A 12,002-nucleotide genomic window follows, 5' to 3' on the forward strand; every position below is an offset into this window, starting at 1 on the left:
GAATAACATACACACTGCTATACATAAAATAGGTAAACAACAAGGACCTACCGTATAGCACAGGGGACTATACTCAATCTCTTGTAATAACCTACAATGGAAAAGAATCTGAAAATGTATACACATATACGTATACCTGAATCACTTTGCATACGCCTGAAACTAACACAACATTGTAAATCAACGATATCTCAATAAAAATTTTTAAAAAGAGTAACTCATGTACTACAAGTGCTGCTGGTGCCCAACACTGGGTGAGGTCCTCATCTGCCCACTCAGCCAATGTCCCCTGACCACCTGCTATGCGTTAGGTGCCATGTAAACAAGACGGGGAAGCAGTTGGTGCTGTGCTGGTCGTGGCCCACACCAAGGGACAAGAACTGATAGTCAGATTTCAGCAATTTTGAGCTAACTGTTAAATAGAGACCCTTCACTTGATCATATCTGCAAGCTCTCTTTGGCCACAAAAGGTTACATATTCACAGGTTCCAGGAATTAGGACTTAGTCACCTTTGGGAAGACATTACTCTGTCCACCACTCACAGCTCAGATTTGATTCCTGATCGTGGCCCACGCCCACTGAGAAGGCAGAGCCGGTGTAGTCCATCAGCTAACCAAGCCTCAGAGCAGCTGCTACCTTGAGCAATGCCAGCCATGACACAGGGGAAAGGGAGCTCTCAGAAGCAATTAGGTGCTGGGTCTTGAAGTGACACAAATCACTCTTGCTTCCAGTTCATTGGTCAGAAACAATCACACAGTCTCGCTCAATTTCAAAGTGTTATCCTTCCATGAGAAAGGATGGCAGAACCTGAATATTGGGTGCAGGGTATTCCTATCATAGCCCCATCACTCAGGTCACCCCCAATTCCCCACCAAGATGTGGTTGCTGTTAACGCTTTTCACCAAATATTGCCAATTTTTCACCATCCAAATATCATTTAGGTGCCTCTCATGATCAGACTAACTCAGAACCACATGGAGAAGGGAATTTTGGAAACTGTACTTCTAGGCCTATGTTAAATGATACAGAAAACCCCCAAAGGGGTGAGCAGTGGTAGACAATTAACAAAGTAAGACTAAGGTGTTCCAGTAAAACTGCCCTTATCGCATGCTTACATATAAACTGTCTTCTTGCAATTGTGACATTTAATCTCAAAACAATCTTGAAATAGTGTGATGTTATCGCTCTGACGTAGAGTTGAGTAGTCTGCCTAAGTAAGCAGTGAATGTTGGCATTGAGAGCCAACCTTAAGTCTTCTTTTATTCCCAAGTCCATAGATTTTCAGTCCTTTTTTCTTCCACTGTATACTTACAAGCTCGTGAGAGAACCAATCTGCTCTGCTCTGAACCATGACTGCTATGCCAGTAGCACAGTCAGAACTCATGATGAAGAGATGGTATCAAAGTTATAATCCGTGAGGGGTGACCATCAACGCCCACTGGCAAAGCACACCATACGGTAAGAACATGGAGGCATAAAACGTGGACTGTATTCCCAACGTGGCCAAACAATCACTTTGAGGTGAATCACCTTCTGTCTCCAAGACGTCTTTTCATATACAGAAGTGGGCAGTATCACCGTAAGCCTCTGTTGCAATACTGAAAAGATCATTTGCAGTGACAGACAGGAAGCTACAAATTAATGCATTTACACAAACATTAATTCATGTACTCATTTAACAAACAACTATTCCTTAACTATTCCCTAATGGACACTCAAAATATGTGATCACGGAAGTGTTTCAAAGTAGGGAGATTTGCACACTGATGGATCTGATTACTCATTACAAAAGTTTTATTAAGAAAATACTTTCTGCCAAGTTTACGTTAGATTCTCTCCATATTAAAACCAGAAAACATATAATTCCTAGTGTCAGAGAAGGGTCAGGCCCCATTTCATAGGTAAGTGATAACTCGCACAAAGACAGACTTTTAGTACCATTCTGAAACAAATATTTATTCCCCCAGTTTTATTTCTCTTATTAAATTACTACAGTCACGTTTTGTCACATTTTCACAGAATTATATTAATTTATGCACATTAGAATGTTTCTTTCTAAATTCAAACTCACAGACATTGAATAACATCCACAACCATCTCTACAGAGTCACGAGTCCTATGTTGACAGGATTTAAACATTTAAACATTTCAAACAAAAAAGCACATTAATGCATGTAGCAATAGATTCCAATCGAAAAGGATTGTGCCAGCTTCTGTTGTGCCAGCTGACTTTGTGAAATACGCCCATGTGCTTTATTCACTGTATTTTCCCCTTTTCCTCATTCTAAGCAGGTCACCGAGTGCCCTGTCTTCTTAGCTGTGACTTTTTGTTCGCGGAGAACTAAAACTGATTGTATCTTTTTAAAATCCTAAATTCACTGACAACATAATGCCAGGCATCGCAGAGCAAGAAGGGACTGATTGACAAGGAAGCCAGCCCATCATAGAGGAAAGGGGAGTGGGGACTGGGAACCCAAGCCCTGGCCAGAGTTTGTTACCTGAGGGCGTGGCTGGAACTCAGAACCAGTGACCACCTGATACCTCAGGCTTTGGCTGCAATGACTCGCAGCATGGAACACCTGGTGGATGGAACACCAGGGATTATGTATGAAACGCTAACACTTTTTAATGCAATCTCATTAACTTTGTGTTCAAAAGAACCTGATATTTAAATCATTTACGTATCAGTAATGAAATCCGTAATGTAGCTTCTTGATATGTGCAGAAAAGACAAAACAAAGGGCTGTCTATAAGCCCAGGCAAATCTGAACCTACACATTATCTTCTATTTTTTTTTTTTTACTATTCTACTATTTTAAGCATAATTATTGCCAATTACAAAGACCTTTTGAACAAGTGAAATATTAGCATCGTAGTATTAAACTGATACGTTGCATTGATTGTATTGTGGGATGGTGCTGAAAAAATGTCTTCTATGTTATCAATAGAACCTGTGATTATTTAAAGATAAGGGACTCAGGGGAAAATATCTGAAGTTTGTTCATAAAGGTCTACTAAACATTCTCCTGCTGGGGAAGACCCAGCAAGGGCCTTGCCATCAGTTGGAAATCTTTTTACAAAAATACACTCAGCTCAATAATAATCCTGTCAATGCAATTTCTTAGAGGATCTCTTTTACAAAGAAATTGAACTGCATAATATCATTTTAATGATTCATGCATAATTAAGCGTTCAATTTAGGTAGTGCTGGCTTTTGGATGATATTAATTCTTCTAATTTTATCAGTCTATGATAATATAGGTTTAATATTTACATTTTGTTACTGATATTTAATATTTCTAATATATTTATACATTTAATGTATCGCATACTGAATTTTACTGATTTTTTATATTTTATGAAGTCTTAACACATTATTATTAACATTATTACCATTATTAATTAACAAGCAATAAAAATATTAGTATAACTATTACGCTCTCCTATTGGAATCATTTTCCCGGCCTCGCCAATCTCACCTGTGCCTCAAGAACAGCAGAAAAAACATTAGGACTGACTGTAGTGATTACATCCTAAAACAAGGGTGTGTCCGCAGCCGTGACCCCAGCGGTCTTCCTTAGATTTTAATGGGAAGACATGACTGAAGGGAAAAGTCCAGTGAGGACTGAGATTAAAGTCCTTGTTAGCAGAAAGACAGAAGGGGGAATGATAGGTGGATTTTTTCATATCGTAATTCTTGCACACCAGCAACTGAGACTGCAAGTTCATGTCTTTTCTGACTTGGTACCTTTGCTGTCCATACTGTAGCCTGCATTATCCCGTGCCTGTCCTCTGGTGAATTCTGCCAAACTGTCTGCTCAGAATTCAGGTCCACGGAAAACAATACGGCTTCCGCGGATTCTCCCCTCATTGCCCTCCAGGAACCAGATATTCCCCTCAAGATCTCTCTTAAATCTGATCACAAGACTCTTAAGAAACATCAGTTCTTAACACTGTATTTAAATTATGTGTACTCATATTTTGTCTCTCCTATAGATTTTCACGCTCTTCCACGAAGAGCCCTTATTTATTTTATCTTAGTACTCTCATTGGTGCCTACCATGGTGCTCTGTACCTAGCATTCTCCACTGTAGATGTTCCAAACCTTGGCCATCCCACTTCAATTTATAATCTGGCCTCAAACAGTCCTCAGCACTGTTCTTTTGGCTTGTCCTAACTTGTGATATTTTTCCTATGAATTCTGGAAACTTTTTCTGGTTAGGTTCTCCTTATACCTTTTTCAGTTCTCATTTTCTGCTCCTTTAAACAGCTATGACTTCCAACCTATCAATGTCCCCCGGACTTACAGGGTTGGTGCATTTACCTTGTTGTTCACGCGCTTTGTCTGAGCCCCAGCAGAGCCTCTCACAGCTCCATTCACCACAGACAACTCCGAATACTGTTGGTCTCACAGCTTGAATTTAACCTCTCCCTCAGCATGTGCTCCCAGGATTTTTCTCTGGTTTAGTAAATCCCCCCTTCATCTGGGCACCCTACCTCCTAATTCTTTCTCCTCTCAGGGGGGTCAGTGTAAATGTTAAATGGGAGGGAAGAACAATGAGGCTTGGGAAAATAAAACCCAGATACGTATTGAAAGCAGACCTACAGGATTTACTTTGGGTGTACAAAAATGGGAAAATAAAGCAAGACTGAGTTTTGTAACCTGAATAACTGGCTGAATGATGGTGCCTTTTTCTAAGATGGGAGGCACAGGAGGAGTCAGGTTTATGTCAGGGACGTTGGTGATCAGGGTTCATTTAGAGCCACGACACACAGGCAGAACTATCCACTAAGAGGCTGATACTTGTGTGCACAGTGTGTGTGTGGGTATCTGTGTGTCCGTGTGAAAAGACAGAGATTGGTAAGGTCTGAAAATCTAGGACATTAATGTACAGATAGCATCTAAAGCCAATGAACTAAAGAAGATCATTTAAGAAGTGATTAAAGATGGACAAAAGAAGAAATCCAATAAAGGAGAACTGGAGCAGCCCAACATCTACAGGCAGGAAATGCAGGACTGAGCGTTGGAACAAGATAATTAAAAACAATGACTCCTGCCAACCCAGAAAACCTCTCTACAAGAGTAGAAGACAAAGAAAACAGTTTTCGTCTGTTGAATTACCATTGGTACTAAATTAGTACTGTTAATCATACTGTCTTAGTATGGGTTGTACAGCACGGGTGATCCACTAAGAGACTGCAAAGACAGAAAGAAATCTTATCTTTTATAGAGCCAGGTAGATACAGCCCATTATATACATGTAAGATAATCAATAACTAGTCCTCAAATGAGAGGACTGACAGCACTGTTTGTCATACAGAGTTCCTTCTAGATTCACGTGGTGATGGGGTGGCCATCTGTATTACCTAAGTGGCTTTATCCAAAGGAAAAATAAACTTCTCACATCTTTATTACAGGAGGTAGTTTTGTAACTTGGAGCAAAGCATCCACTGAAATTAGGCTTTTACTCTCCCACAGAAACTGGGAGATGGGGCCCTATCTTCCTTGATGATTACATTCAGAAAAATGGTTCTTAAGTCTTTGAGATACTCCTGAGTCTTAAAGGTGGAAAGAGGCTTACTTAGCGATAAAAACATTTTACATACATCTTTTACGTTATAATTACAATGTTTGGTTTTAAGTAAATAATATGCTAAGAAAATGTGGCATGGGGAGTCTCTTTCCTTTTTTCACTGGAGAAAATTGTGGGGTTTTTTTTTTCTTTTTTCAGCTTGTATTTATCCTCAGATGAAGAAAGAGGAAGATTAAGAGCACATGGTACCTTTGAAAGCAAGGGGGGAAACCAACCAACCAACCAGAAATATTTTAAAAAGGATGGTGTAATCAGCTATGTCCAATTTCATGTAGTAGTTGAGCAAGGAAGGATTGAGGAATGATTGTCAGATGTGGTGACATGTAGGACATGTGACCTTGATTATTTTTTTTAGTTATCAGTGGGATGGTAGGAAAAAAAACCTTAAAGTGGAGCAATTCAGGGAAGAGGGGGCAGGAAGGGGAGAAAGTGACTAACAGAAGTTAACAGTTGAAGGGTAAGGCATTTGATGCTTATGGGATAATCCAACAGGCTGGGAAACACTGATGTTTCATGAGAACAAAGATGATTAAAGCAGTGATGTCTTGGGTAAGAGACCAGAGGAGATGGAGACCTAGCAGAAAATAGACGGTTTGTCCTTGGATGAAAGGAGAGGTACAGGCAGACCTACAGATTGGGTAATGGATGATGATGACGTTTCCTTCCGATTACTTGCTCCATGAAGTAAAAAGCAGGACCACTCTCTGAGATGCGAAGAGGAAAGAGGTGTGAGCTAAGCAGCTCAGAGCATGGTAGAGTCACAGAGACCTGACTAACCCAAAGCACTATGAACGTCAGACACCAAGACCCTGCTGGAGTTGGTTTGTGGTCATGAATTTAGGTGAGACTAGTAGGCATGGATGTGTCTGTCCAGTTACATGAATCTGCTCTGACACTACTGTGGAATTCTGGGAGTGCTAGATTTAACCAGGACTGGGTTATAGTGAGGCAAGTGCAAACACAGAGCAAAGGATATAGGAGTTGGGATGCCTGCTTATAAATTACTATATTGACTAGGGGCATTTACTTCTAAGTATTTGAGTTTTCACAGTAAACTGGAAAACAAGATTATCAACTGAGAGTAAATATGGAGGAGAAGGTGGAGTTTGAAGATATGAAGAGAGGAGAAAAGTGAAAAAGCTGTCCAGAAAGAGGGTGAATACAGAGGAATATAGGGTTTCTGAGCAATAATGAGGGGCCATTCAAGGTTAATGATCATGGATTTAAAGGGAGACCAGTCACCATAGTTTTTTGTTTTGTTTCTCTAACCATGTTTAGGTGAGTGCATTCAGGCATGCAGTGGGAGGAAGCTTAAATTTAAGCAGGGTTGTATTTATCCAAGCAATTAAGATGAAGGAAGAGACGGACAAGGGACTATGGCACAAATATCAAGGTGTGATCAGAATGCTTTAATGTGGATAGAAGCTAAGTAAGAAGTCAAGACTTGAGGGGTTTGAGGGAAAGTGAAAAGTTGGGACGGGGATCAGGAGAGATGGCAAGAGATTATCAGATTAGATAGATATTAGAAGTGACCTCAAAAGATGCCAAGAGAGGGATGTTCGCTTTTGATATTGTGGAGGGCTTATACCCAATGATTACGACAAGTGACTTCCTAGAGTGAAAGCAGAGGACCACTGAAAAAGAGGGCACCCAGGACATGGAAGCAACCTAGATGCCCATCAACAGAGGAATGGATAAGGAAGGTGTGGTACATATAGACAATGGAATACTACTCAGCCATAAAAAGGGATGAAATTGGATGGCCCTAGAGACTGTCATACAGAGTGAAGTAAGTCAGAAATAGAAAAACAAATACTGTCTATTAACACATATATGTGGAATCTGAAAAAAATTGGTATAGACGATCTTATTTACAAAGCAGAAATAGAGACACAGATGTAGAGAACAAATGTATGGATACCAAGGGGTAAGGCGGGAGTGGAATGAATTAGAAGAATTCACTTTGCTGTACAGTAGAAACTAACACAGCATTGTAAAGCAACTATACTCCAATAAAAATTAAAAATAAATAAATAAATAAAATTTTAAAAAATAAAAGAAAGAGGGCACCCAGAATGGTAACACTATAGAAGGGGCATCTACATGGATACTGAGATCACTGAAAAATATAGTAGTGTGAAGAGGAACAATGGAATAGGAGGTAAATTTTTGTTTTTTTTCTGTACGCGGGCCTCTCACTGTTGTGGCCTCTCCCATTGTGGAGCACAGGCTCTGGATGCGCAGGCTCAGCGGCCATGGCTCACGGACCCAGCCGCTCACCGGGGCACAAACCCATGTCCCCTGCATCGGCAGGCAGACTCTCAACCACTGCGCCACCAGGGAAGCCCAGGAGGTAAATTCTTAAGGAATGAGTTTTGATCAAGAGGAATGGTAGATGGCTACAATATGGAGGAGTGATACAAAAGGTATTAATAAAATATCACTAAGATACACAAAGCAAAAAAGGTTAGAAACATAAGTAGCTGTATAAAAATACACGAAGTGGGAGATTTAAAACAACTACCTCAACAATTGACAAAACAAGCAGATAGAAAAATCAAGAAGAATACAGAATATGTGAACATGATTAAATTATTGACATAATGGACATATATAGGAGATTATAACAAATTACAGTAGAGTATATATTATTCTCAAACACAGAGGAACATTTACAAAGATTCATCATATAGTAGTCATAAAGAAAGTTAAAACAGCTTTTAAAAGTTTAAATCATACAAAGCATGTTTTCTGACAATGTAACTTTTCAAAAAAGGGTATCAATTACAAAATAAGTATTTCATGTTTGGAAGTTAGAAAATATGTGTAAAAAAACTCATGAATCAAAGCAAGAGTTATAATCAAAATTAAGCATGTAACAAAGTATCACATACAAAGAAGTAAGTGGCAGATAAAGCAAAACTTAGAGGAAAATGTATAGTCTCTCTCTGCCAGTCAGAAACCACTAGGTTTCATATATTAAGAAGTTTGACCTTATCGACAATGGAAGCTGGTGAAGCTGTCTCTGTAAGACTGTTGTCCTCACACCAATGTTACAGCTTGACATCCCCAGGGCGAGAATTGGGAAGGATGAGAGGTGGACAGAGAGAAACCAGCTATAACTCCTGAGCACAAGCCTGGAGACAACACTGAAACCCATGTTAGTTCTTCCACCTTTGGTCTCAGTGGCCTGGGTGTCCTGGAGAAGCCAGGGCTCTTGACTGTGTACCTGAATATACACACGCACCTAGGAGTGAGGAGGCTTCAGGAATAAGCAGGAGAAACTGGGGCAGTCACTGCCCAAACCACAGAGGGGAGTCGGCCCTTCCATGTCAAAGATGAGCTGTGACATGAGCAGTTGCTTCACTTCTGCCTCCAAAAAAATGTGTTGTTCGGTTTTGGTTTTGAGAACTTGATTATTTTTCCAGGTTTACTGAGATATAGTTGACATAAAGCTCTGTATTAGTTTCAGGTGTACAGCATAATGATTTGATATACGTATATATTGCAAAATGATCACCGCCACAAGCCCAGTTAACATTTATCACCTCACACAGTTACAATTTTTTTTCTCATGAAGAGAACTTTCAATATCTACTCTCTCAGCAACTTTCAAATATACGGTTAAGTATCATTAACTGTACATTACATCTCCAGGACTTATGTTATAACTGGAAGTTTGTACCTTTTAAGTACCTTCACCCATTTCCCCACCCGCTAACCCCTGCTTCTGGCAACCACCAATCTGTTCTGTTTCTATGAGTGTTTAGATTCCACATATAAATGACATCCTCCTCCTAATCTTGTGCAAGGACCTCATGTAACCCACTCTAACTGGAAGCATACAGGGGGATTCTGGGCAATGTAAGTTAGCTTAGCCCAACATTATACATACAAAGCCACCACAGCCTCAAATGCGTATTTTAATAACAAACAGATGTCAATTAATAGACCAGGCATCTCTGACAATATATTAAAAGGGCACAATAACACCAAAAGAAGTAGAAAAAAAAAAAAGAGAGAAAAAGAATTATAAGAAAACATAACAAAAGAGTAACCAAGAAGAATTATAAGAAAAGAACATGAAATAGAAAACAAATATAAAACACAAATAGACCCAAGCAGACATAGTGAACAAACTTATGGTTACCAAAGGGGAAAGTTGGGGGAGATAAATTAGGAGTTTGGGATTAACAGACCCAAACTACTATAAATAAAACAGATAACCAACAAGGACCTACTGTATAGCACAGGGAACTACACTCAGTATTTTGTAATAACCTATACGGGAAAAGAATCTAAAAAAGCATATATATATATATATATATATATATATATATATATATATATATATGTATATATTCAGAATCACAACATTGTATATCAAGTATACTTTAATTTTTAAAAAAGCAAATAAATATAAAATATCAATAGAAAGGATTAACAAACCAGAAGCATACCTTTGCAGAGCTTTTTAAAAATTGACAAACCACTCAAGATGAAAAAAAGCAAGAGGACTCAAAAGCTAGTATCACAAATGAAAAAGGGAGGTATTATTGAAGATGCTACATAAGAGAACGTTAAAAGCCAAGTTTATACTAGTGCATTTTAAAATTGAAATAAAAGGATAAATTCTGAGACAAGTATGTGATATACTAAACAAGAAGAGCTAGAAAACCTAAATAGTCCTACAATCACTAAAGTAATTCAATTAGTACTCAAAATCTTCCCAAAGAGACAATTCCAGTCCCAACTGACTTTTTTGCTACATCTCCCAAGATCTATCTGCATCTCCTTGTCCAGTAATTCCACTCCTAAAATTCTGATGCAGTTGAGTACAAGGATGTACATACCACCTGTATGATTACAGCGTGGACAATAATGCTCACAGCAGTATTACAAAAGCCCAAAGCTGGAACAACACATATGTTCATCAACAATAGGCTGGATTAATACTATTCTATCAGTTGAGTACTGCATAGTGACAAACAAACAAAAAAACTACAGCATCATGTAATGACCTAAATGAAATTCACTAAATTACGTTAAGAAGAAAAAAAGCAGATAATGAAAAAGAGAATGCATTATTTTGTTAATGGATCTATTCATACACAGCTCAAAACTAGGGTAATCTATTTTCAGGAATGCAAACAAAGGAAGCAAAGTGCTAAGGAAAGTTGAGCGTGTTGATCACAGAAGGGCTTTAACAGTGAGAGAGGGGGCTCTGATCAGGGTGGGGCTTCTGGGGTGCCGGCAAAGCCTTATTTATTTTCGGCTCTGAATGTTTCTTGGGTTTTCACTTCATAGGTATTAAACTTCATGTATTTTATTCATTTATCTGTATGTCATACCTTACAGTAAATGAAGGAATGTTATTAAGCTCAAAGAAAGCCTACTTGATGTATAATGTGTATTATTTCAATTTAGAGGAATCAGATTGTAACCTTTCCAAAATCAAGCCGTCTTTCAGAAAAGCCATCTTCTACAGTCAACTGCAAAAAGAAGTTAGTAGCATTTTGATGAATGTGTACTGCTGACAACCAAGTCAGATGAGATGTTATTGATTTCCCTTATTTTCAGTAGACCTAGCCAAGGGGAAGGTATTTGATGGTTGTGCTCTCAAGAGGCCAGTGACAGGTGGTCTGGCGGGAGTTTACTGTCGCTGCTACTCACTCTTGAGTTCTCTTCATGCGAAGAGATTTATCATCACTCTTGTCAAACTGTGTGAATACGTCTAAAACAGGGTAAATTTATGAGTTTTCCCGTGCCCTTCAGTAAATCTGCTGATTAAAGCTGAAGATGTGAATTCTACACTTAATCCTCAGGGATCCTATGCTTCAGCTGGAAAAACAACAAAAATACTTGACATATGACCCCTCAAGGTGTAAGAGCAAGTTATACAGGAGCACGAACTGATTTTTGAGTGTGTAAGTTCAGGCTAATTACTAGACTTTTAGTGTTACAAACTGAGGCTCAAAAGGTGTGCTAGAGTCAACTCACACATCCAGTGGACAGAAAAGATGATCTGCATTCTGGTCTCCTGACAACCTAAGTGCTGTTCCCTGTAGAAACCTGTACTCCCTGGACCAAAATTTAGAGCTTCTGAGGCTCATAACTGTCTATATTTTTCCTTCCTGCTTTCAAACTACTGTATATACTTTAGAGTTAACCCCCTGTTATCTCCATTTGAATTATTTACACAGGGTTAGTTCTTTCAAGGGTCAGATTCCTGGGTGGAGGCAAAAAAGAGACTCCTTTTTTTTTTTTAACCATTACCTTCTGAAAATGTTAAGTGTTATCATAAACTACTAGCTAAGAAAGTCCTGCTTAATTGCTTAGTATTGGATTATTACTTTCTAAATGTCCCTGATAATTAAATAATTTGACGATTAAACACAATCAGCCTT

General features: G+C 38.8%; 1 long non-coding RNA gene across 1 annotated transcript in view; it reads right to left on the minus strand.

Annotated features, from left to right (window-relative positions):
* Nucleotides 1-433: 433 nt before the first annotated feature.
* LOC116755164 overlaps nucleotides 434-12,002 on the minus strand; it is a 44,940-nt gene continuing 33,371 nt past the window's right edge. The window contains exon 4 of the long non-coding RNA XR_004350247.1: nucleotides 434-1,632. This is a non-coding gene — a long non-coding RNA (uncharacterized LOC116755164). The remainder of the gene's footprint in view (nucleotides 1,633-12,002) is intronic.

The sequence above is a fragment of the Phocoena sinus genome, chromosome 6 (genome assembly GCF_008692025.1).
Source record: "Phocoena sinus isolate mPhoSin1 chromosome 6, mPhoSin1.pri, whole genome shotgun sequence".
In the NCBI taxonomy this organism is placed as follows: Eukaryota; Metazoa; Chordata; class Mammalia; order Artiodactyla; family Phocoenidae; genus Phocoena; species Phocoena sinus.